Here is a 25,272-nt window from a genome sequence, read left to right as displayed (position 1 = left end):
CAGGGTGCACCTTGACTGCACCAGAGTTGATACATCCAGCTACATCTGTTCAGTCTTCTCCCACCAAAATGACTAGGAGGAGGAATGCCCAACAGAAGAAAAATACAGAGGATGGACCTTCTGCAATAGAGCTAACGGCTATCAACGTAGACAATATGTCGGAAAGAGAATTCAGGCTAACAATTATCCAGGCAATAGCTAGGTTGGAGAAAGCCATGGATGACCAAACAGAATTGATTAGGGCCGAACTGAAAGCGACCAGACAGGATGTTCACAATGTTAGGGCGGAGCTTAAAGCTACCAGGGAGGAGGTCCACAATGCTCTCAATGAGTTCTAATCCAATCTAAACTCTCTCAAAGCTAGGGTAACTGAGACAGAAGATAGAATTAGTGATCTGGAAGACAAACAGATAGAGAGAAAGGATCAGGAGGAAGCCTGGAACAAACAGCTTAGATCCCACGAAAGCAGAATTAGGGAAATAAATGATGCCATGAAGCGTTCCAACGTCAGAATTATTGGAATTCTTGAAGGGGAGGAGAAAGAAAGAAGTCTAGAAGATATCGTGGAACAAGTCCTTCATGAAAACTTTCCGAATCTCGCGAATGAAACCAGCGTTCATGTACTAGAGGCTGAACAGTCTCCACCCAAGATTATACACTCCAAAAAAACATCACGACACCTGATAGTCAAATTGAGAAATTATAATTGTAGGTATAATCTCTTGAAAGCTGCCAGGGCAAAGAGGCTCCTTACTTACAGAGGGAAGCCCATCAGAATAACGTCAGACCTGTCCACAGAGACCTGGCAAGCCAGAAGAGGCTGGCAAGATATATTCAAGGCACTAAATGAGAAGAACATGCAGCCAAGAATACTTTATCCAGCAAGACTGACATTCAAAATGGATGGAGAGATAAAGAGTTTCCAAGACCGGCAAGGCTTAAAAGTCTATGCAACCACCAAGCCGACACTGCAGGAAATATTAAGGGGGGTTCTATAAAAGAGGAAAAATCCCAAGAATAGCATTGAACAGAAATATAGAGACAGTCTACAGAAAGAAAGACTTCAAAGGTAACTCGATGTCAATAAAAACGTATCTATCAATAATCACTCTCAATGTGAATGGCCTAAATGCACCCATAAAACGGCACAGGGTTGCAGATTGGATAAAACGACAGGACCCATCCATATGCTGTCTACAAGAGACCCATTTTGAACCTAAAGATACACGCAGACTGAAAGTGAAGGGGTGGAGAAGCATCTTTCATGCCAATGGGACTCAAAAGAAGGCTGGGGTAGCGATTCTCATATCAGATAAATTAGACTTCAAACTAAAGACTGTACTCAGAGATACAGAAGGACACTCCATAATCCTTAAAGGGACTATCCACCAAGATGATCTAACAATTGTAAATATCTATGCCCCCAATATGGGAGCAGCCAATTACATAAGAAAACTGTTAATCAAGATAAAGAGTCATATTGATATGAATACACTAATCGTAGGAGATCTTAACACGCCTCTTTCAGAACTAGACAGATCATCGAAGCAGAAAATCAATAAAGAAACAAGAGCATTGAATGACACATTGGACCAGATGGACCTCATAGATATATACAGAACATTCCACCCTAAAACAGCAGAATACTCATTCTTCTCAAGTGCACACGGAACCTTCTCCAGAATAGACCACATACTGGGTCACAAATCAGGACTCAGCCGATACCAAAAGACTGGGATTATTCCCTGCATATTCTCAGATCACAATGCTTTGAAACTGGAGCTCAATCACAAGGAAAAGTTCCGAAGGAACTCGAACACCTGGAAGCTAAAGACCACCTTGCTTAAGAATGCTTGGATCAACCAGGAGATCAAAGAAGAACTGAAACAATTCATGGAAACCAATGAGAATGAAGACACTTCGGTCCAAAACCTATGGGATACAGCAAAGGCGGTCCTAAGGGGGAAAATATATAGCCATCCAAGCCTTGCTCAAAAAAATTGAAAAATCCGGAACACACCAGCTGTCTCTACACCTTAAAGAACTGGAGGATCAACAACAAATCAAACCAACTCCACACATAAGAAGGGAAATCATCAAGATTAGAGCTGAGATCAATGAGGGAGAAACCAGAGATACAGTAGAACGTATCAATGAAACTAGAAGCTGGTTTTTTGAAAGAATCAATAAGATCGATAAGCCACTGGCTACACTAATCCGAAAGAAAAGAGAGAAATCCCAAATTCATAAAATTATGAATGAAAAGGGAGAGATCACAACTAACGCCAAGGAAGTAGAAACAATCATCAGAAGTTATTACGAACAGTTATATGCCAATAAGCTTAGCAACCTAGATGAAATGGATGCATTCCTGGAAAAATATAAACTACCAAAATTGAACCAGGAAGAAATCGACAACCTGAATAGACCGATATCTAATAACGAGATTGAAGCAGTGATCAAAAATCTCCCAAAAAACAAGAGCCCAGGACCTGACGGATTCCCTGGGGAATTCTACCAAACCTTCCAAGAAGAAATAACACCTATTCTCCTGAAGCTGTTTCAAAAAATTGAAGCAGAAGGAAAACTTCCAGACTCTTTCTATGAAGCCAGCATTACCCTGATCCCCAAACCAGGCAAGGACCATACCAAAAAGGAGAATTTCAGACCAATATCACTGATGAATATGGATGCTAAGATTCTCAACAAGATCTTAGCCAACAGGATCCAACAACACATTAAAAAGATTATCCACCATGACGAGGTGGGATTCATCCCTGGGCTACAAGGATGGTTCAACATTCGTAAATCAATCAATGTGATACAACAAATTAATATGAGAAGAGAGAAGAACCACATGGTCCTCTCAATTGATGCAGAAAAAGCATTTGACAAAATCCAACATCCGTTCCTGATTAAAACGCTTCAAAGTATAGGGATAGAGGGAACATTCCTGAACCTCATCAAATCTATCTATGAAAGACCCACAGCAAATATCATCCTCAATGGGAAAAAGCTTGCAGCCTTCCCATTGAGATCAGGAACAAGACAAGGATGCCCACTTTCACCACTCTTGTTCAACATAGTATTAGAAGTCCTAGCAACAGCAATCAGACAACAGAGAGAAATAAAAGGTATCCAAATTGGTAATGAAGAAGTCAAACTCTCTCTCTTCGCAGATGACATGATTCTTTATATGGAAAACCCAAAAGACTCCACCCCCAAACTACTAGAACTCATACAGCAATTCAGCAGCGTGGCAGGATACAAAGTCAATGTGCAGAAATCAGTGGCTTCCTTATACACTAACAATGAAAATGCAGAAAGGGAAATTAGAGAATCGATTCCATTTACTATAGCACCAAGAACCATAAGATACCTGGGAATAAACCTAACTAAAGAGGTAAAGGATCTGTACTTGAGGAACTATAGAACACTCATGAAAGAAATTGAAGAAGACACAAAAAGATGGAAGACCATTCCATGCTCTTGGATCGGAAGAATAAACATTGTTAAAATGTCTATACTGCCTAGAGCAATCTATACTTTTAATGCCATTCCGATCAAAATTCCACCGGCATTCTTCAAAGAGCTGGAGCAAATAATCCTAAAATTTGTATGGAATCAGAAGAGACCCCGAATCGCTAAGGAAATGTTGAAAAACAAAAATAAAGCTGGCGGCATCACCTTACCTGATTTCAAGCTTTATTACAAAGCTGTGATCACCAAGACAGCATGGTACTGGCATAAAAACAGACACATAGACCAGTGGAACAGAGTAGAGAGCCCAGATATGGACCCTCAACTCTATGGTCAATTAATCTTCGACAAAACAGGAAAAAATATACAGCGGAAAAAAGACAGTCTCTTCAATAAATGGTGCTGGGAAAACTGGACAGCTATATGTAGAAGAATGAAATTCGACCATTCTCTTACACCGTACACAAAGATCAACTCAAAATGGATAAAAGACCTCAACGTGAGACAGGAATCTATCAGAATCTTAGAGGAGAACATAGGCAGTAATCTCTTTGATATCAGCCACAGCAACTTCTTTCAAGATACGTCTCCAAAGGCAAAGGAAACAAAAGCGAAAATAAACTTCTGGGACTTCATCAAAATCAAAAGCTTCTGCACAGCAAAGGAAACAGTCAAAAAAACAAAGAGGCAACCCACGGAATGGGAGAAGATATTTGCAAATGACAGTACAGACAAAAGGTTGATATCCAGGATCTATAATGAACTCCTCGAACTCAACCCACACGAAACAGACAAACACATCAAAAAATGGGCAGAAGATATGAAGAGACACTTCTCCAATCAAGAAATACAAATGGCTATCAGACACATGAAAAAATGCTCATCATCATTAGCCCTCAGGGAGATTCAAATTAAAACCACATCGAGATATCACCTTACACCAGTTAGAATGGCCAAAATTAACAAAACAGGAAACAACATGTGTTGGAGAGGATGTGGAGAAAGGGGAACCCTCTTACACTGTTGGTGGCAATGCAAGTTGGTGCAGCCTCTTTGGAGAACAGTGTGGAGATTCCTCAAGAAATTAAAAATAGAGCTTCCCTACGACCCTGCAATTGCACTCCTGGGTATTTACCCCAAAAATACAGATGTCGTGAAAAGAAGGGCCATCTGTACCCCAATGTTTATAGCAGCAATGGCCACAGTCGCCAAACTATGGAAAGAACCAAGATGCCCTTCAACGGATGAATGGATAAGGAAGATGTGGTCCATATACACTATGGAGTATTATGCCTCCATCAGAAAGGACGAATACCCAACTTTTGTAGCAACATGGACGGGACTGGAAGAGATTATGCTGAGTGAAATCAGTCAAGCAGAGAGAGTCAATTATCATGTGGTTTCACTCATTTGTGGAGCATAACCAATAGCATGGAGGACAAGGGGCGTTAGAGAGGAGTAGGGAATTTGGGTAAATTGGAAGGGGAGGTGAACCATGAGAGACTATGGACTCTGAAAAACAGTCTGAGGGGTTTGAAGTGGTGGGGGGGGTGGGAGGTTGGGGTACCAGGTGGTGGGTATTATAGAGGGCACAGCTTGCATGGAGCACTGGGTGTGGTGAAAAAATAATGAATACTGTTTTTCTGAAAATAAATAAATTGGGGGAAAATGTGAAAAAAAAAAGTTCCCATGACTTAGGCATACCTGCCATCTTGCTGCTAAAGATACTCTGTAGACTTTGATGATGATGACAATGATGATGATAATGATAGTTAAGACCTACGTAGTGCTTATTATGTATCAAGTGCTGCTCTAAGTGCTTTGCATTTATTTAGGCCTCCCAACAACCCTATGAGATAAAATTATTCCCATTTTTTCCCATTTTACAGATAAGGAAACTGAAGCACAGACAGTGCAGTCATTTTCCCAAGGACATGTTGCCAAGGGATGGTAGAACTAAAATTGGACCCTGGGCAATCTGGTTCCAGAGTCCTGCTTTTAAACACCAACTTTCTGCTTCTCATCACAGAAATTATTAAAGATTTAGTTTTCACAAGGCTAGAATTCATGAAGTTGTTGAAAGTGATGTTAGAGAATTGCTTATGTCACATGAACAGCATTAACAAATGAGAATCTGGTAGAATTAGACAATCAGGACACAGTAGGCACTTCCAGAGAGAATCATTTGGCTAACAAAGGAAATAAAATGAAGACCTAAAATAGATTTTTTTAATTACTTTCATTATGGTGCTTGCTTCAGCACATATACTGAAATTGGAATGATACAAAGAGGATTAGCATGTCCTTTGTGTAAAGATGATACACAATTCATAAAAGTACTTTTATCATTATGACTGTGCTATGAACATCCTGTGTGAAGTAAAGGATGTTGTATGGTAGATGTATTGGGCATTTCTTTTGGGAAACACATATATACAAACTCCAAAAAGCACTCCATTTATTCTTTATTCAGAGAATTAGTGACCTTTTCCCAGTAGTTTTCAGATAAAGACAATCTGTAATAAGGGGATGCTTGAAAGTTAACTTTAGTTATTGACAGAACATAGGAAGTTGTTGGTGCCAAGCGTCAGTAAAGGTAGAGAGGAGTCTCTTCTGTGATCATTTGTCTTTTCCCAGAAAAGAAGAGCCTGAGTGGCCTTACCTATGTCCTGTCATTCCAGATTTCTTTATTTTTCTTAATCATAAGAAAAGAGAAATACACTCAGGGACTACATTGTTCCTTATGATTGCTCTGACCTTGGAAACTCTGTGTGTGTGTGTGTGTGTGTGTGTGTGTGTAATTTCACTCTAGTTGACAGCTTCCTTCCTTAGGTCTGTGCTTTTTGAGGGCAAAATCTGCTTTCTTTCTAAATACCAAATACTTAGGGTCACTTCATCACTTAAAGTTGCCCTTCCCACAGCTTAGACTCAGAGATTATCTTCTTATGAAAGACCCCACTGCAAAAAGAGAAACATTTTTAGGAACATTTAAGTGGAATGTATAAAAGGTTTTCAAGGAATAATTTTGCTAAAAGAAAATTAAACTTTGAACAGACTGGATCACAAACAGACTCAAGCACAAACTTGAGTCCAATAGGAGCGATTATTCGTTATTACCATATTGATCTTGGACTTTGATCATTGGAATAGAGATTTAATCAGCTAACCAACATAAAAGTAGTTCTGAGTCCACTCTTGGGAAGTTCTCTTATCGATTAGTTTGACAATGACCAAAATTAAATTTCATCTTTTATGCTTTGAATCTTGAAAATAAGGAGATGGTTAATATTGAAGCAGATCTAAAAAAAAAAAAAAAAAACAGAATCTAAATATTCAGAAATCTTTTTACCCAGAGCATTGAGTCAAAGTTACTGTAAGCCACAACAAACGTGTGGCAATAGCCTTTTGTCTTTGAACCCCAAATATTCTTTGCCTAGTACTCCGTCTAGTAGATCCCATACTATCTAGGCAACCCAACCTTGGTGTGCCACCAGGCTGCCATTTATCTGTCAAAAATGTCAAGGTCCAATAGTTTCTGCATGCATTTGACTACCAGCTTTTCATTCCAACTTGAATGGAAGCAGAATCCTTCCTTTCCACTGTAGATCAGTTAACTAGACAGCATTGAGGGCAGGGAAGATGAACTTTTCCCTTCAGCACCGATCCTCCTAAGCAGAATATAAATGATTAAAATTAGCTTTTCATCAGGAAAATTCACAGGTTTGAGTCTCCCTGAAGAGTTTTTTTATCTTAGATGTCACTGGGGACATCTAAGACCTGCTGGGGATCACTCTTTAAGGAGAACAGCCTGAGATTCCAGTGTGGATTTGTTAGTGGCCACATCTATGGATTAGCAAATCATGAGAAGGGAATCCTAGGAATACCAAAGTCATTAGGTAGTGGAAAACTATTGTCTTGTTGCAGGTTTGTTTTTTGTTTTTAGTTTTTTGTTTTTAAGAAGATTGATTGGTTTATTTTAGAGAGAGAGAGTGTGGGTGAGCAGGAGGAGAGGGAGAGAGAGAATCTCGAACAGACTCTCCACTGAGCATGGAACCCAGTGTGGGGGCTCCATCTCACAACCCTCACAATCCTGAGATCATGAAATCAATAGGCAGATGTTAAACCGGCTGAGCCATACAAGCATAGGCATCCCTCATGTTGCAGTTTTTATGTCTGCTGGTTTGAGGGTTCACGGTAAGGCATTTTCTTCCCACAATATAATAGTCTTGTAGCCTTAAACACTGCGTTAAGCATTTATTTCTGCTTCAGCCAGAAAACCATTTTTCTCTTATCCCAGGTGCATAGGGCCCAGCTAGAGGTATGCCGAATACAGCTGATATTTCAATGAAGTCTCCTGAAAGCCAGGCATGGTACTCCTTGTATAATAGCGCCCAGATGAAATATGTCTTGGTAAGATAGTGTTTCTTTGAGAGGTGCACCTGAGTTTTGTCCTTTCTTGAACCAGCAACTTCACTGTACTGTCTAGTCCAGACATCTTTATAGAAATAATAGATGTTTATCTTTAGCTAAAAGTAGAGAAGCCTTTCTAATAACAACAAAAATATTAGTTGGGAATGTTGGAACTTTCACTCTGGAATGATTAAGTAAGTAAATATATACATAAAAACAAGTAAATAAATCTTTTCACAGATATTATACTAATACATCTTCCCCTCCTCCCCTTTAACTCTTGTCTCATTACAGCCCATCATTCTTAAGGCATAGTGGGCTTGAGGCTTCAGCATAGGAGACTGGTAAGACAGTGGGTATGAAAGCAGGCAGTAAGGAGTGAGGAGGCCTGTTAAATTATTTTATCTGCTCCATAGATATATAGAAGAAACTAGAAGGTCCAGCCCATGAGGTTCTTCTATAGTGTGGAGACTAGAATTAGGAAGAAGGAAAGATGATATAAAAAACAAAATAAATGTCTGCCTCTGTCCTGGCTAAGGTAAAGATGGGAGAAAGTAAAATAAAAAGAATGAGGGAGACAGAAATGTGTGCAAGAGGGGCATCTCCATGGTTGCTCTACACTTTGGTGCTGGGAGACTGAAGACTTCAGAGACGCGATGCAGACTCAGGGTTCTGTCTTTGTGCTCTTATTGGACTGGGGAGAGGGAAGGAGCACTGTTCTCTACAAATTAATATGGAGCAGCTCAATTATCACACAGCAAGTTTTCTGAGATGAGAAGCAGAAATATCACAGCAGGTGTTGGGGTGGACCATTGGGCAAGGGGCTGAATGGTGCAGTAGCACACTCTGGTGTCTGCAGCCAGCCAGAGCTGAGAGAAAGCTAAACAACAAAGGGGCATTGGCAAGACCTACCTGGGAGCATTGCTAGAAGTAAAAGAAGGGACCAGCCTGGTACTTTAGCATCAGAGGCCTGAAAGATACATGGTGACAGGGGAATTAGAAGCATTACTGCAGATCTGTGGGTACCAGGCAATGCATATGAAAAGACTGGCACAATGCCTGATGATTACTCCCAATACCCATCTGACACTGGGGAGGGCTGGGTACCATTCTAGTAAGAGGGGAAGCTGTCAGGGAGTTTGAATATTCTCCAAAGGATCTATTTAAATGACTGTTTTGAACTAAAATGTAAACTGGATGGGAAATTTAGTCACAGTAAAAGGCATTACATCAGATGTGGTCAGAACTAATTTTTTAAAAAGTGGTTAAAACAGATTCATCAATAATTATTTTTATATATATCTTAAACATTTTATTTTAATTTAATGTAAATGTACATTCATACAGCAGTCTTGTAATGTGGGGCCAAGACCTTTTCATTACATATTGGTCTTCCAATTAGAGTTCTTCTTTCTAACGTAAATTATACCTATAATTTCTTCTTCTTCTATAATTTCTTTTTTAAGATTTTGTGTATTTATTTGAGAGAGAGAGTGAGCAAGAGAGAGAAAACTATCAGTGGGAGCAGTAGAGACAGAGGGAGAAGCAGCCACCGCACTGAGCAGGGAGCTCAATGTGGGGCTCAATCCTAGGACCGCAGGATCATGACCTGAGCTGAAGGCAGATGCTTAACTAAGTGAGCCACCCAGGTGCCCCTTCATCTACAATTTCTAATTGTATTTTCTTTACTAAGCTAAAAACTCTTTAAGCTACTTGCAAAGAAATTTGAGTATAGAAACTTCGTTTTTTTCAATAGTTAAAATTTGTTTACAGTTGTCTTGATACCTGATTGAAAGCATTGTTAAAGGAAACCCACCTTAATTAAGTCTATTCAAAGTATTCAATTTAGCTTTCATTCAGACAGCCCATTGTCTTCACATTTATTTCCTATTTTGCAGTATGTTTAATTACATAGTTAAAATAATAAGATGGTCATAAACAGATTTAGTGACACAACTGATCCTTGACAGCAGAAGGAAACCTGTTACCTGTGAGTTCTTAGTGTACCACAGAAAACAAGCAGTATGATGTGGAGAAGGAATACAAGGTGCTGATTAATTCAGCCAGTTGGTTAAATGGAGATTGGTTAAGAGCAAATATGTAACATTTTCTCTTTAACAGCAAATGAGGGCTCAAAATGATAGCCTAATTAGTTATGGATAACATTTTAATTTTTTTAATTAAAAAATTTTAAAATTACAGTTTTCCCTGCATATCCAAATTGCATTCTCTGTGGATTAAACTTTGAAAGCCCACTTATACATTCTATAATGAAGTAATCAAACCATGAACATGTATCACTAATTTGTACATGGATATTAAGTGGAAAACTGATTCTCCCCCACCCTCCACCCCGCTAGTCCTTTTCCATGATATTCTTGATTGTGTAACGGTATGTAAACCAATAAGGTTTTGGTTTCTTGTCTATAGAGTTTATCCTGGTTTCTGATTACATACCTCCGGAAAGGTCTTTTAAAATATGTTCTTCATTGCTGTATTTGTAAGGAAGTTTGCTTCCTGCCACAAGTCCTCCAGAATTACAGCTGCCTTCTCTGCCACTTAACCCAGGTTTGGCTTGGCTTTGTTGCTCTGGCTTTGTCTATTCTTAATCTGTGTCCTCTTTCAATGCAGTGACCTCTTTTCTCTGACTATAGAATAAATAAGAAGGGATATTTTAAGGTACTTTTGGTTGGGAAAGTGACTTTCTGATTGGAGTGGGGGGGGGTTCCAAGCCACAAGTGTTGTTTCCCCCATTGAATTGATATATCAGTGCTTTCTACTGAACTCTTAAACTTTTCTTTGCTCTTCACCCTACCTGCACTGTGCCTATCTCCAAAGGTGTTCATATTTACCATTTCATGTCCAGGACTAGGCAGGCTTCTTGTGTTCGATGCTCAGGCACTATCTATCTATGCAGTGGCCTAATCCCAATTCCCTGTGGTCCCCTGAGCCTGAAGTGTAGCAGGTAGAAGGAAGAATTGGGAAACTCTTCCTTGACATTCTGCCCATGTGTATTTTCCCCTTTTCATTTGCAGAGCAAAGATCCTACAGGCTAGCTCCTGGCCATGGCACTGGGGGACACAACTGAATATTTGTTGTTTTCTCCAGCGATAGAAAACTTTCCCCCAATAATAATTAGCTGCCTTCACTATGTTTGGCAAATGAATTGAGGACTTTTTCCAGCCTGTCAGAGGATACAGATTTGAGAATAGGGTTGACATCCTTTTCAGCTTGAAGGATCAAGAATAAGAACCCATTTTTTTGCTTTCATTTTGGTATTTTCACCAGAGCCCACACTGTTCACTTCATGAGGAACCATTCAGGGTTGCTTCACAGTGTTGGCACTATTTGTGATCCATTTGTAGCACATTCCTGACTCTTATTTTCAAAATATTGGAGGTAGGAATTGTTCAACTTCCCCCAAACCATTTGAATTGATCCTACTGTTCTGTTGCTATTTTAAATACAACTTGTAATTAATTCTTTACTGCCCTAAGTCTGAACCATGTCTGAAAAGCCATGTCACATAAAATGATTTTAAAAGGAAGAGCATCAGCCACTGTGCTGGGGTCAATTTTTAATACTCTCAAAAGGCTTAAAAATCAAAACCCAGTTTAAAATTTAGTCTTTCTAATTTGTGAATAGAAACAGAAATATCAGTTGAGAGCATATTGTGACAAATCTGTGGAAAATGTGTCCTCCATTGATTTGTGCAGTTATCCCTGGAAAGAACATGTAAGGAAGTTAAGTCTTCCCAATCCAAGTTTCCTTTTGATAAAACCTTGGCAATAAGGTTGGCAAGTCTTAAAGAATAATTTTGCTGGATGATGCAAACTTAGAGGATATGATATTTTAACTATCATATTCCTTCCAGACATCTGAGGGTTTAACATGCAAATTAGAATATAATTTCTCCTGTGTGTGTATGTGTTCGTGTTCTGTCATATTGAATCACTTGGTCATATCAGAGAATTAGACTTTAGGCAAGTCAGGTAACCTTTCTGGCCTGTCTTCTCACATTGTAATGTAAAGGAACTGCACTCTGTTTTATTCTAAGTGTTTCACAATAAAAATGCTTTTTTTTTCTCTTGGGAAAGAATTTTGAGATCACATGCTTCTGTGTGCCCTGCATATGCAAATTACATAGACTAAAGTTTTAGCTCTGAGAACCTGGGCTAATATAATGCACATGGGCTATTCTCTTAATGTCTGATATATACATATATATGTATGTGTGTGTCATATATATGTGTGTGTGTGTGTGTGTGTGTGTGTAAAGTGAAAGGGAGGGTGTCAAAAAATCTTTTTTTTTTCTTTTTTTTTTACTAAATATTGGATCCACACCAAACCTGATCTTCACCATCACCCACTACTACCCACCTTCATTGTTGGAAATTCTGTAATAGAATGGTGTCACAAGAACTACTGTAGGGTTGAGAGGGAGGGAGAAGAACTTTGGGCCTGTATTTCCCAGGGCTGTCACCAACTCATTAACAGAAGTAGTGGTCTTGAGGGTGCAGCAGGACACACAGCATGGCTCTCCCAGCAATTTCCTATCCGCATTTGGGAGAGTGTTCTAGCTTACTTTAAGCTTTACGTATATCCAGGCAACAATCTCTGGAAAAAGAAAAAGAAAGAAATAATTTTAAAAAATCCTGATGGCTCATGTGCCACTTCTTCAGAGCCATTAAAAGCTGTCTTAATATGCTAAAATGAGAACCACAGCTAGTCTTCACCTCCTTTCTCAATTCTCACACCCCATTAAGATTGAAGCTAGTTTGTCACATTGACACTGAGGAATGTTATTATTCAGAGCTGAATTAAAAAGGGAATTTATATAGACAAAACCAATAAGCCAAGCAGCCTTGACATTTAATTTTTTTGGAAACCTTTCTCATTGAACCAGGAATGTCTGCATACTACACATTTGCAAAATGAAAAGTGGTATAGTAGGAGGATAATCTCCTCATATGAATGATGAATAAATAATCCGGAGGAGATTAGATGTTTTCTCCTTGCCTTGTCCTCGCCCTCTACCCTGAAATGACATTTATGAGTGCCATTTATTTTACTTCTTTTTTTCATAGACATGGAGTGTTTGGGGAAATGTGTGGGGTATGGTAATTTTTATTTATGTTTTTGGCCATCAATTTCAAGTTTGTACTAACTGTTAAGAATATCGGTTCTTGGCCCTTAAACTCAGAGGATCAGTAACCAAGAGTCACCTCAAAATCCTAATGTAAATTGTCTAAGATTAGTTCAAGACATTATTTGGCTCTTTAAGGTAGGCTGAACATTCAGAAGGAATCATATTTCAGGATCCATTTAGCATTCTGTTTTAGTCAGGGTAGGTAATGGTAGTTCTTTTAACAAAAAGTCAGAGTCTCAGTGGTTTCACATAACAAAAATTTATCACTTACATCCTGATTGAGTGTAGGTTAGCAGGACATGAGGTGAGAGGTCCTATTCTATATGGTAATTTAGGGACCTAGAATTGCTCTATAATGTAAGTTTGCCATCTTCTCAGATTCAGCATCCCTCTGCTGGATTCTCAGGATCTGAGGTTGGGAATCCTCAGGGAAGTGAGAAAGAGAATATAAAGTCATGCAGAATAGAGATAGGTAGGGGATGTTTCCAGGCCATTGACTAGAACTCAATCACATGGTCTCACTTAATTCCAGGGGAGCTTTGGAAATACAGTTTAGCACTGCGTTCTGCAGAAGGACAAAGTGAGTTTGATGACAGATAGTATTGACACTGCTTTGGCTCCTTTTGCTCTTGCTACACATACCTAAGCACATAGCCCTTATCCTATGTTGGTCTACCTGTGATGACACCAAGGCATTTAATTTGATTGATCTAGTGATTAGGCATCCATTTGTTCTTTTTGTATTCAATTTGCTTACACATGGAAGATTACTTTTCTATTGTCAGGGGTAAACATGTATAAATATAGACCCTGTTCAAATCATCATATTTTAAAGTGGAATTCTATAGGGAGTGGATGCTGACTATTTACTGTATACACAGAAGAGATATCATCCATTTGTCTATTATTTTAGGAAAATCTTTAAATGATCTTCTCTACCAAGCTGTTCCTCTATGTAGAAGAGAAAATTATAGAACTTCAAGATGACCAAATAATCCAAAAAAAAAAAAAAAAAGGCCAGAGCATTTCAGTTTAAATGATAATGGAATAAAGTGACACCATGACATATAGTAACAGATTACTTGAAACAAATTTGAGACACAGTGTTCAAGAGAGATTCATATATGCCCCCTAACCTTATTCCAAAATTCAGTCTAAGGAATTCTAAACTCAGGTTGGTTCTTAAGGAGCAATTCAGACATATGAAGGACTTTTTAGATAAGTCCTTATCTAAAAGTAAAGAAGCTTATTGACAGGGAACTGATAGGAGTCAAAGATTGGCCTGTATAGTCCAAGTTTTAGTGAGTTCTTCAGCAGAGCATGGTGAAAGCACAGATTGGCATTTTGTTAGGCATGCTGGTCTTCCATGAGGGAGATTTCTACCCACATATATTTAGGGCCCATCAAATACAGTTCTCTATGCTTTTTCTTAACATTCCATCCCCAAGAGGGGTGTAGAAAATGAAGTACTCCTTTCTTATTGATTATAGTACTGTTTTTTCTGCCAATAGAAGGCCAGTACTGCAAGAAAAATCCCATTCCCATGGCAACAAAGATCTCCGCTTTTAACTTGTTACCATGTGAAGAAGAAACTATTTTTTTCTCTAACATTAAAGATTGCAATTTTGAGAATATGGGAATGACCTTTGGCAACATGGTGTTGTTAGAGCATCTGGGCCAAAGGGCTTGTGTCCAGGGTGAAGGCCTTTAGGACTTTTAATATGTCGGCACTGATTTTATTTACATCAGGGCAAGAAGCAAAACTTAAACCATAGAGACATCATTTTCTTACTCAGGAACAGTGACCTTTTATTCTGGAGGTATCTCAAGGGTAGAAGAATATGACATTTCATTTGTTGAATTTTCCTAAATATTACCACTCAAAAATGGGGAGAGAGAGGAGCCAATTAAATTTTTATTGGATGTTACTATGTTCTTTTCCTGATAAATTCTCCTTCCGTTTTCATTAAGCCTTTTAAGTGGAGCCAGTCCTATATAAGACATTTGATCACCCTAGTTCTAGAAAACTGAGCTTCTCTAAGTTTGCTGTGGAGAAATCATCTGCCATTTTCGTTTTAAAACCTTAAAATATCAGGAAATCTCACCACCCAGATATCTTCAGTAAAGAGGCAAGGAGGAGTCTGGGGTATGGAAGGAAAGCTGGTACTTGTTGATCACGTGCTCTATGCCAGGCACTGTGCTGGCTGCTTAAAGTATTCAGAGACTATAGTATGTGTCATCTTCCTTGTTCTTGTGAATAAAGAGGAACATTGGCTTGTGCTAAGTAAGTATCATTAGAGGCAGTCACTTCTTTATGAGGATCTCAACTAAGGATTCAACACAACATTCTGTAGCCATTGGTGCTAAATATATTATGATCTATCAGAGTTGACTGAGCTGTTCTTTCAATTAAACAGTGCTTTTGGTGGTTCACTGCAAAGAAGGAAATCCTACATAAGCCAATCTACTTGGTTTTTATTCTTAATGATCAAAACTAATAAATCAATTTTCATTTAGAATTGGAGAAAGTGACAATATTTTTTAGTAGTACCATTGTGAATAAAATTTGAGCATGGGGCTGGGTACCATAAGCAAGATGGTCATGCAGATTGTTATTTTGGAAAAATGTGGGGTGTAAGAATGCAAAATCAAAGAAGGGGATCAGTTTTTACAAAGCATAGTCTCCTATAGAGCCTTAATAACTGGGTTTTTAAATTCACCAAAGTTTTCTCTCCTACTGTTCACTATCTTTATTTAGTGAGTAAATTTTCACCTTTCTTAGTATGAAATAGTCCTCTGCTCCTTTCAAGTCTTGAGAAATGTTTTTAAAAGTCCCTGTATCTGGGGGCACCTGGGTGGCTTAGTGGGTTAAGCCTCTACCTTCAGCTCAGGTCATGATCTCAGGGTTCTGGGATCGAGCCCCGCATCAGGCTCTCTGCTCAGCAGGGAGCCTGCTTCCTCCTCTCTCTCTGCCTGCCTCTCTGCCTACTTGTGATCTCTATCTGTCAAATAAATAAATAAAATCTTTAAAAGAAAAAAAAGTCCCTATATCTGTCAGAGTGCTTGATTTATACTATGGTAGCAAATTACCACAAAATAGCAGATGACAGTCACAAGCTCATTTTTCCCTCTTGCTACAGTGCCAACAAAGGATGAGCTGTAGTTTTGCTTACTTACAGTTACTCTGAGACCTAGGCTAATCATACAGCCTTCATCTGGAATACTGTCAGTTTTGTGGTGAAGGGAAAAGAGAATTGCTTCCTGTTAATGGAGCAGTCACTGCTAAAGCTTTGGTCCTGAATTGGTCTCTCACTCCCACTTATGTTTCATTAGCTGAACAAATCTCATCATCAAATTTGGGCGGGGAAGGAAATTTTTCTTCTCTTTCTAGACTTAATCTTAAGTACCTTGAACTTCTTAGGGGAGAGCTACACCTTTAGTCTCTTTTTTTCTGGGCCATTTTGTCCAGTTGGGGGCCATCTTAAGCCATTCTGTGTTTTGTTTTGTTTTTTTTAAAGGTTATAAAACCACACCTTTAATTTGGTGCTTACTCTGAGACTAAGATTTAATTATCTTCATTACTCAAAGGTCTCCTCGGTTTTTTTCTGTTACAGTTTACGTTGTAAAGAAGTTGCTTCTTCTAATCCTGTAAGACTTAGAATTTCTGGACTGTTAGTCCCTTTTATTTCTGCTATAAAGGATGCATTTCTCAAATCATCTTTTTTTTTTTTGTATGGTACTGTTGTCAGATGCAACCAACAGCAGTCAAAGGATGCTATTGGCATCCCATTTTTTCACCTTCTTCACCTAAAGCAACAAGCTTATCGGGTATATTATATGTATCCTGAATTGTCACAGGTGAGTTTTTAAAAAACTGTTTTACTGCAAAATGGATTGCCATTCTTTCATTCTCCACTTAGAATTTCCATAGAGGACCACTGCCTCACCCTAGTCAGTGCCGTATATTTGAGGGTTTTTTGTTTTGTTTTGTTTTGGGGTTTTTTTTTTTTTAGAGGAACATTCTCCTCCTGATACCAATTACTATATTAGTCAGGATATACTAAGTTATGCTACAATTAACAAAAGACTTCCAAATATGAGTAACTTAAGCAGCAAAGGTTTATTGTTCACCAACACTACATGCCCATCACAAATCATCTATGCCTTTGCTCCTCCAAGAAGGGGCTATAAATATTTTTAATATTACTGTCAACTGTAATTACTGATTCAAATGTTACTTAGCTCGTAAAACCTGATTTTGTTCCTCTCTATATACTTCTACTAACTCATGTATTCAACAAATATTTACTGATTACCCACCATGTGCTGGACTCTGTTCTAGACCCTGGGGAAATAACAGAGAACAAAACTGACAAGAGCCTGCCCTCACATCAGCTCATCTGTCTACCTATTTCTGTGTTCCTTCTTCCTATCCCATGAAACTGTCTTGATCAAGGTCCACAAAAGAGATGATGTTTTAAACCAATCACTGAAAAATGAGCGGAGTTTGGATAAGCAAAGCTAAAATAAGCAGATAAAATGAAGAACAGCATTCTAGGTAGAGGGACCAGAAAGGAATGGAGTCATGAAATCATAGCCTTGCCCAGGGAATTGTTCCTATGGCTGAGCATGGAGAATGCAAGATAATCTCTGCAGTGGCTAAATTAAAAAGAAGGGATTACCCCCAGGGATCTTAGTTTTAGGTTTTGGTCTGAGACCCTTGTCCTGTAATCCCCTCTAGTGTGGTTCTTGAAATAGGCTTCCTGAGCCAGCTGTCATTCCCAGCCCCCTGCTTCTAGCTGGTCATGACTCATACCATTTGTCATTGCTTGGTGGGGAGAGAGCCACTGAAGAATTTTAAGTGCAATAGTATGGGACTGAATTTAAGTTTTAGAAACTAAGAGATAGGAGACAAAAGATCAGTAGGAGACTATTTTTATTGGCTACCAAGACATGGGCCCTGCTATGAATGAGCCAATGGGGTGAATCTACCCTGTTGTTTCAAACCTTACTATTGTGCCCAGAGTGCTTGAAAATATCTATGTGGTTTTGACATGCCAGAGTGGCACAGTTTCTCAAACTCTCTTTCCAATCAGATTAGTTTCCCCAGCCCTAGCCCATCCCACTCTGCCCAGCTTCTTCCTCTCTCAAGTTGGCTTTTTTGCTAAGATCCATGCATGTCCCATGGCCAAGGATGCCAAGGGTCTGACATATTGAAGAATTGCTGTTGGATGTAGCAGGAAGAGTTAGAAAGCCATTATAATAGCAAAGGAAGAATACAAGGATAATTGTTACCTGATAAGTTGTACTAGATGGGAGTTTCAGCCAAGCTTATTGAGAGACAAAGTTCATTACCAGAATAGAGAACTCCATACAGTCGTTGAAATGTGTATTAATTATTTATTTTGGACACATTAATTTGAGGTTTGAGCAGGACTTCTCTGAGGAGTTGTCAAGCAGAGAGGCAAGAAGCTCAGGAAAGTGTCCACATCTGGAGACCTAACTAATGCAGAGGTAACTAAAATGGAAGGATTTTAAGGGATTGTGCAGAGAGAAAGCTTAGAGCAAGAAAAGAAGAGGGGGAGGCCAAGATGGGCAGGAATGCCCACATTTAAGAGGTGGAAGAGGAGACAGAGTAATGGCCTAAGAGGAATATGGAATAGGGAGAAATGAACCAGGAAAGTGAATGCTACAAAAGCTAGAGTCTATTTTTATATCCACAGATAGAACTGAGCCCTCAGTGCATAATGGTGCTGTTCATTGTGATAGAGTTCTTACAGCCTTTGAAACATCTCCTTAGATTTACTTCTATTCTGTGTCATATGGCAAAATATTGAAATAATTTTTGCTGTAGATCTTTTGTACTGCATATTCCTAACAAGGGCAGTTTTACTCCAAAGGGATGGAAATTGGTTCTTGGTGGGGAGGGTAGGGCAGCTCACATTGTTATGGCAATAGTCTGTGGTCTTGCAAAACTCAGTCCTCTCCAACAAAATCTTATTCCTTTTTATTTTGTTTCTCTTGCTGGGTTTGTTTGGGTATCATGCAAGTAGCATTGACATTGAATTCAAGAAAGGTGCACAAAATATATGCAATGCTACAAAATATAGCAAATTGATAATTAAATGTTAATAACTTTATCTTTTGACTTAAAATTTATTTAGTCATTCTTAACTCTGGATTAAATATAGTAAAACTTGTGCATAAATATGATATATAAACAAATGCACAGTATATATGGGGTATTAAAATTTCATGGAGGGAACATACAGGAAAAATGTCCAAAAAGTCTCCTAATAAGGGGGGAAGTAATGAAAAAGGTGAGGCATACTACTATAAATAGTTGGATTTTATTCTTGGATTCAATATTGACCATTAATCTCTATTCCCTTTTATAATGTTTTCCTTCAAATTTTTTACCTGTAATTTGAGTTGGTTGCTACCAGATGGCAGGTTCTGGTCCAACTAGACCGACTTCACTACATAGCTAATATAGGCAACAAGTACGTAGTAAACTTACAAGGTTAATACTTCTTCTAATGCTTCTACCAAAATATTGCTCTTCATTGAAAATGAACTATAACATTTATTGGTATTGGTTTTGTGCATTTAAATAGCATCCTAAATTGATAGCAAGATTTAAAGAAATAACACAAGTTTTAGGAATTTTTATATATGCTTGATGTTTGCTTAGTTGACTTGAGTTAAACCAGTTAATAATGGTAACTCAGTTTACCTTCTTCAGAGTGATATTATGTTCTCTTTGGAGTCTCAGGAGAAAGTTTGGGATTAAAATAAGAACATATATACCCTTTGTAATAATTTGTTTAACCTTTCCTGTTTTATAACGTGAATTTATTGTCAATGTCAGATGGAAACAACCCTCCCCCTACATTTTGTTTCTTTTTTGGCTAGTTTTCAGTGTTGTAAAAAAGACTCCTGTATTGCGATGAGATGTAAATAGTTAGTTGGCCTTTGAGGCTCCATACAACTCTAGGTTTGTTTTGTTTTGTTTCGTTTTAAGATTTTATTTATTAATTGACAAAGAGACACAGCGAGAGAGGGAACACAAGCAGAGGGAGTGCAAGACTGAGAAGCAGGTCTCCCACTGAGCAGGGAGCCCTGGGCAGGGCTCGATCCCCAAGACCTTAAGCCATCCAGGTGCCCCAAATCTAGGATTTTTTAATTCTGTAAGGAATATATGTGTGATTGTTAAGGGATATAGGCTAAGGAGCAATTATAGCAGGAGAGGATTTTGGTGAAAGTAAGTTTTGAAGCAAGTATGTTTGGATTGCCAGAGGGAAGGAAAGAGGACACTCCCTGTAGGGGATTAATATTGAAGAGGAAATGGGCAATATGATGCTCATGTGTGAGTGTGCATGGCAAGAAGTAAATAAAAACACCAGCTTGATGAGGAAAAAAGGATGTTTGGGAAAGCAATAGAAGATGCTATGGGACCATGCTGAGGAAATTTGAAATATCAGACATAAGGAACTGTGAGTGGATTTTTGAAAGGAAGTTTCTACCTTATATGTGTGTGATTTCAGAAAAAGAAGTCAGTGGCTTTCGCATAAAAATAGAAAAAAATAGTGAGTCTGGAATCTACATGTTACCTGTGTTACTTGGCCTAAGATGTAGTGCATTCCTGATTCAGGAAACAGGGCTCTGTGCTAAAGAGGAGGTAGAATTTTGTCCTTTAAGATAAAAGTTTGTTTGTTTGTTTTAAGATTTTATTTATTTGTCAGAGCACACAAGCAAGGGGAGCAGCAGGCAGAGAGAGAAGCAGGCTCCACACTAAGCAGGGAGCTCTACCCTGGGATCATGACCTGAGCCAAAGGCAGACCCTTAAAGACTGAGCCACCCAGGTGCTTCAAGATTAAAAAATCTTTTTTTTTTTTTTTTTTAACACAGAGAGAGAGAGAGATCACAAGTAGGCAGAGTAGCAGGCAGAGGGAGAAGGGGGGATACAGGCTCCCTGCTAAGCAGAGAGCAGGATGCGGGGCTAGATCCCAGGACCCTGAGATATGACCTGAGCCGAAGGCAGAGGCTTAACCCACTGGGCCACCCAGGCGCCCCAAGATAAAAACTTTTTTTAACAGTTACTTTTGCTCCCCAATTTAAAAAAAAATAGAAATCTATAAAAATCAAAGAGGAAAGATGTACCTTTTGACCACTTTGTAGAGTGCCAAAAGAAATAAATCTTCAGAGATAACTCAGTTGAAGAAAAGCACTTGGGAGCACTTGGGTGGTATAGTTAGTTAAGCGTCCTACTCTTGGTTTCAGCTCAAGTTGTGATCTCAAGGTCCTGAGATTGAATCCCTTGTTGAGCCGCACCCCGCCCCGCCCCCACTCAGCAAGGAGTCAGCTTCTCTCTCTCTCTCTCTTTGCCCTCTCCCCCCTAAAAGAAAGAAATCTTAAAAATACAAGTTTGTTAGGAGCCTTTTTTGATTCCCAATGTTGTGGGGATTTGGTAGTTTGGGGTTTTTAAAGCTAATTTTTCAAAATTCAATATATGTTTAGAAGAGAACAGTGCAGTTTGATGCAAAGACAGTGGGTTTAGCAGTCCTGAACCAAATCATGGCTCTGCTACCAGCTGTCTTTATGATTTTGAATAACCTAAACTTTCTGAACACTCTAAAAGAAACAAAGACATTAATGTCTACTTAATGATGTGAAGCCACCAATGAAAATGTCCCATTTAGTACATTGCTGAGCACACAGTCATTGCACGGTAAACATTAATTTCTTGTGCTTTTACCTATAGTTTAATCCTACTGTGCCCACATGAATGATAGGGCCTTAGATACACCATTAGATCTATTTCTCAATTACCAACTAAATTAAAGAGATGGGCATGTTTTTTCACATAATTAAGTTATTTGTATAAAAAGTAGATCTATTGAACTGGCTAAATATAGGCATTAGCTGGAATCTTTCATTTATAAAACAATTATAGGTTCTTATTAAATACAAATACTGAGGGTAAGTAGGAACACTAATGCTTAAATCATGTCAGCCTTCGTTTAATTCAACCTCACATTTTTTGCCATGAATTAATAATATAAATAATTTCATAGGACACTTCATTGGAATCCTGACTTTCCTAAAGCGTTTTCATGCCAGTTTTGCTGTGGGCAAATCTGTGCATTATTAATAATTTTCAAATTACATTTCTTCTCTAGTGACTAAACAGATTCTAAATGAGACAAAGAGAAAAAAATAGATTGTCTTTTATGTTTTATTTTTTTAAACCAACTTCCTGTTTAAACTTATCAGCATCAAAAAAGGAAATAATGCCTCATGATATTTTTGCCATTATGAAATCCCATAATTTTCTTTTCCAATCAGAAGGAAAGCTAATTCTTTCTCCAAAAAGCCTACCTATGTATGGTGAGAAACAAAATATGGGTTGGGTACCAACTTCCTTTCTAATGCAGAAATGCTTTATTACATTGACAGTTTTTTTTTCTCCCTCTCCTACCAGAGTATATTAGTGCCAGGACTACCATAACAAAGTACCATAAACTTGGTGGCTCACAGAACAAATATTCATTGTCTCACAGTTCTGGAAGCTAGAGTCCAGGATCAAGGTGTTGACAAAGTTGATTACTTCTGAGGGATGTGAGTAAGAATCATCTTGCCCAGCTTCTGGCAGTTTGCTGGTCATCTTTGGTACTCATTCACTTGTAGAAGCATCACCAATGTCTGTCTTCATCTTCATATGGTGTTCTCCCTGTGTGCATTTCTGGTCCATGTCCAAATTCCCCCTCCCTTTTTTATAAGGACACCAGTCACATTGGATCAGGGACCACCCTGATGACCTCATTTCAACAAATGACATCTGGAGTGATCCTATAAGGTCATATTCTGGGGTACTGGGTGATATAATTTCAACATATGAATTTGAGGGGACACAATTAAACCTCTAACACTGAGGTCCAAATTTTCTAGGCTGTGAAAGTGCCTATACCATCTCTAGCAGCCAGGTACTGACACAGAGCAGCTACAGAGTAGGGCTCAGTGACTGTTGGATAAGGTAGGGCTCAGTGACTGGTGGGCGGGTGGCTGAATGAGTGCATAGGTGGATAGGTGAATGGCTGGCTGACTGACTGGATGGATGGATGGATGGTGGGTGGATGGGGGGAATAGGTGGATGGATGGATGATTGAGGAAATGGATGGATGGATGGATGGGCAGATAGATGGGTGAGTAGATAGGTAGGTGTGGTTGCTTGGGTGGATAGGTAGATAAGTGGAGGAATAGAATGATGGCTGAGGTATGTGCCCTCTATCCCTACACTTTGAAGGGTTTTGATCAGGAAGGGATGCTGTACTTTTAGTGAAATAAGTCAAGCGGAGAAAGACAACTATCATATGATCTCCCTGATATGAGGGAGTGGTGATGCAACATGGGGGCTTAAGTGGGTAGGAGAAGAATCCATGAAACAAGATGGGATAGGGAGGGAGACAAACCATAAGTGACTCTTAATCTCACAAAACAAACTGTGGGTTGCTGGGGGGAGGGGGGTTGGGAGAAGGGGGGTAGGGTTATGGACATTGGGGAGGGTATGTGCTTTTGGGTAAATTGGAAGGGGAGATGAACCATGAGAGACTATGGACTCTGAAAAACAATCTGAGGGGTTTGAAGTGGCGGGGGGATGGGAGGTTGGGGTACCAGGTGGTGGGTATTATAGAGGGCACAGCTTGCATGGAGCACTGGGTGCGGTGAAAAAATAATGAATACTGTTTTTCTGAAAATAAATAAATTGGGAAAAAAAAAAAAAGAATGATGGCTGAATGGACAGATAGTCCTAAATAATATATCATCAAGGGAATCATCCCAAAACACACCAGTGCCAGAGAGAATGAGCCCAGTGGGCTGGGGTAACCAGGAAAAAGTTGAGATTTTGATTGAGCCTTGACTGAGGGGGAGAATTGCAGTTCATACTCTGAACCGAAGGATGACATGAACAAGCACCTTTTATAAATGAAAGCAAAGCACCTATTCTAAATCAAAGCACTTGCCTTACTTTATTTTAAAAATTTTCCCATTTCTTTTTATTTAAACTCAGTTAATTAACATATAATATGTTCTTGGTTTCTGAGGTAGAGTTCAATGATCATCAGTTTTATATAATCCACAGTGCTCATTGCATCATGTGCTCTTCTTAATTCCCATCACCCAGTTAACCCACCCCCCCGCCACCCTCCCCTCCAGCAACTGCTTGTTTCCTATGATTAAGAGTTTCTTATGGTTTGTCTCCCTCTCTTCTTTCATCTTTTATTTTTTCTGCTCTTCCCCTATGATCATCTGTTTTGTTTCTTAGATGCCACATATGAGTGAGATCAAATGATAACTGTCTTTCTCTGATTGACTTATTTCACGTAGCAAACTATCCTCTAATTCTATCCACGTCATTGCAAACAGCAAGGTTTCATTTTTTGATGGCTGAGTGGTATTTTATTGTGTATATATATACTACACCTTCTTCATCCATTCTTCTGTTGATGGACTTCTAGGCTCTTTCCATAGTTTGGCTATTGTGGACATTGCTACTATAAAAATTGAGTGCAGGTGCCCCTTCGGATCACTATCACATTTGTATCTTTGGGATAAATACCCAGTAGTGCAGTTGCTGGTTCATAGAGTAGCTCTATTTTCAACTTCTTGAGGCATCTCCATAATGTTTTCCAAAGTGGCTGCACCAGCTTGCATTCCCACCAACATGTAGGAGGGTTACCCTTTCTCTCCTCGCCAACATTTGTCGTTTCCTGACTTGTTAATTTTAGCCATTCTGACTGGTCTGAGGTGGTATCATTTGGTTTCATTTTGTATTTCCCTACTGCTGAGCGATGTTGAGCATTTTTTCATGTGTATTTTGGCCATTTATATGTTGTCTTTGGAGAAATGTCTCTTCATGTCTTCTGCCCACTTTTTGACTGGATTATTTCTTCTGTGGGTGTTGAATTTGATAAGTTCTTTATAGAGTTTGGATACTAACCTTTTACCTTTTTAACCTTTTAAATGATATGTCATTTGCAAATATATTCTCCCATTCTGTCAGTTGTCTTCTGGTTTTGTTGACTGTTTCCTTTGCTGTGTTGTGGGAGGCCACGATAAGGCTTGAGACGAGGACCAAACCAGGCCCTGACTTATGCCTCCTTTAAAGGCTGAATAGCAGAACAAAAGGCTTAGGTCGATAAAGTCGAGTAGCACTGAGAGAGGGTCTGTGC

General features: G+C 38.9%; 1 protein-coding gene and 1 non-coding gene across 8 annotated transcripts in view; both read left to right on the top strand.

Moving 5' to 3' along the window:
* Nucleotides 1-25,272, top strand: part of TMEM108 (transmembrane protein 108) — a 377,772-nt gene that overhangs the window by 166,752 nt on the left and 185,748 nt on the right. The window contains exon 1 of one of the 7 annotated variants that reach the window (XM_044252353.1): nucleotides 16,853-16,897. The exons of the other annotated variants lie outside the window; for them this stretch is intronic. The gene's annotated coding sequence lies outside the window, so the exon portion shown is untranslated. Of the gene's footprint in view, nucleotides 1-16,852; nucleotides 16,898-25,272 lie in introns of those variants that run through there. 7 annotated transcript variants of the gene reach the window in all.
* Nucleotides 5,728-5,832, top strand: LOC122911010. Its single transcript, XR_006385353.1, has one exon. It is a non-coding gene; the product is annotated as a U6 spliceosomal RNA (small nuclear RNA).

Source organism: Neovison vison, chromosome 6 (genome assembly GCF_020171115.1).
Source record: "Neovison vison isolate M4711 chromosome 6, ASM_NN_V1, whole genome shotgun sequence".
In the NCBI taxonomy this organism is placed as follows: domain Eukaryota; kingdom Metazoa; phylum Chordata; class Mammalia; order Carnivora; family Mustelidae; genus Neogale; species Neogale vison.
Note: the sequence above shows the minus strand (reverse complement) of the source record. Positions and strands in the feature narration are given on the sequence as shown.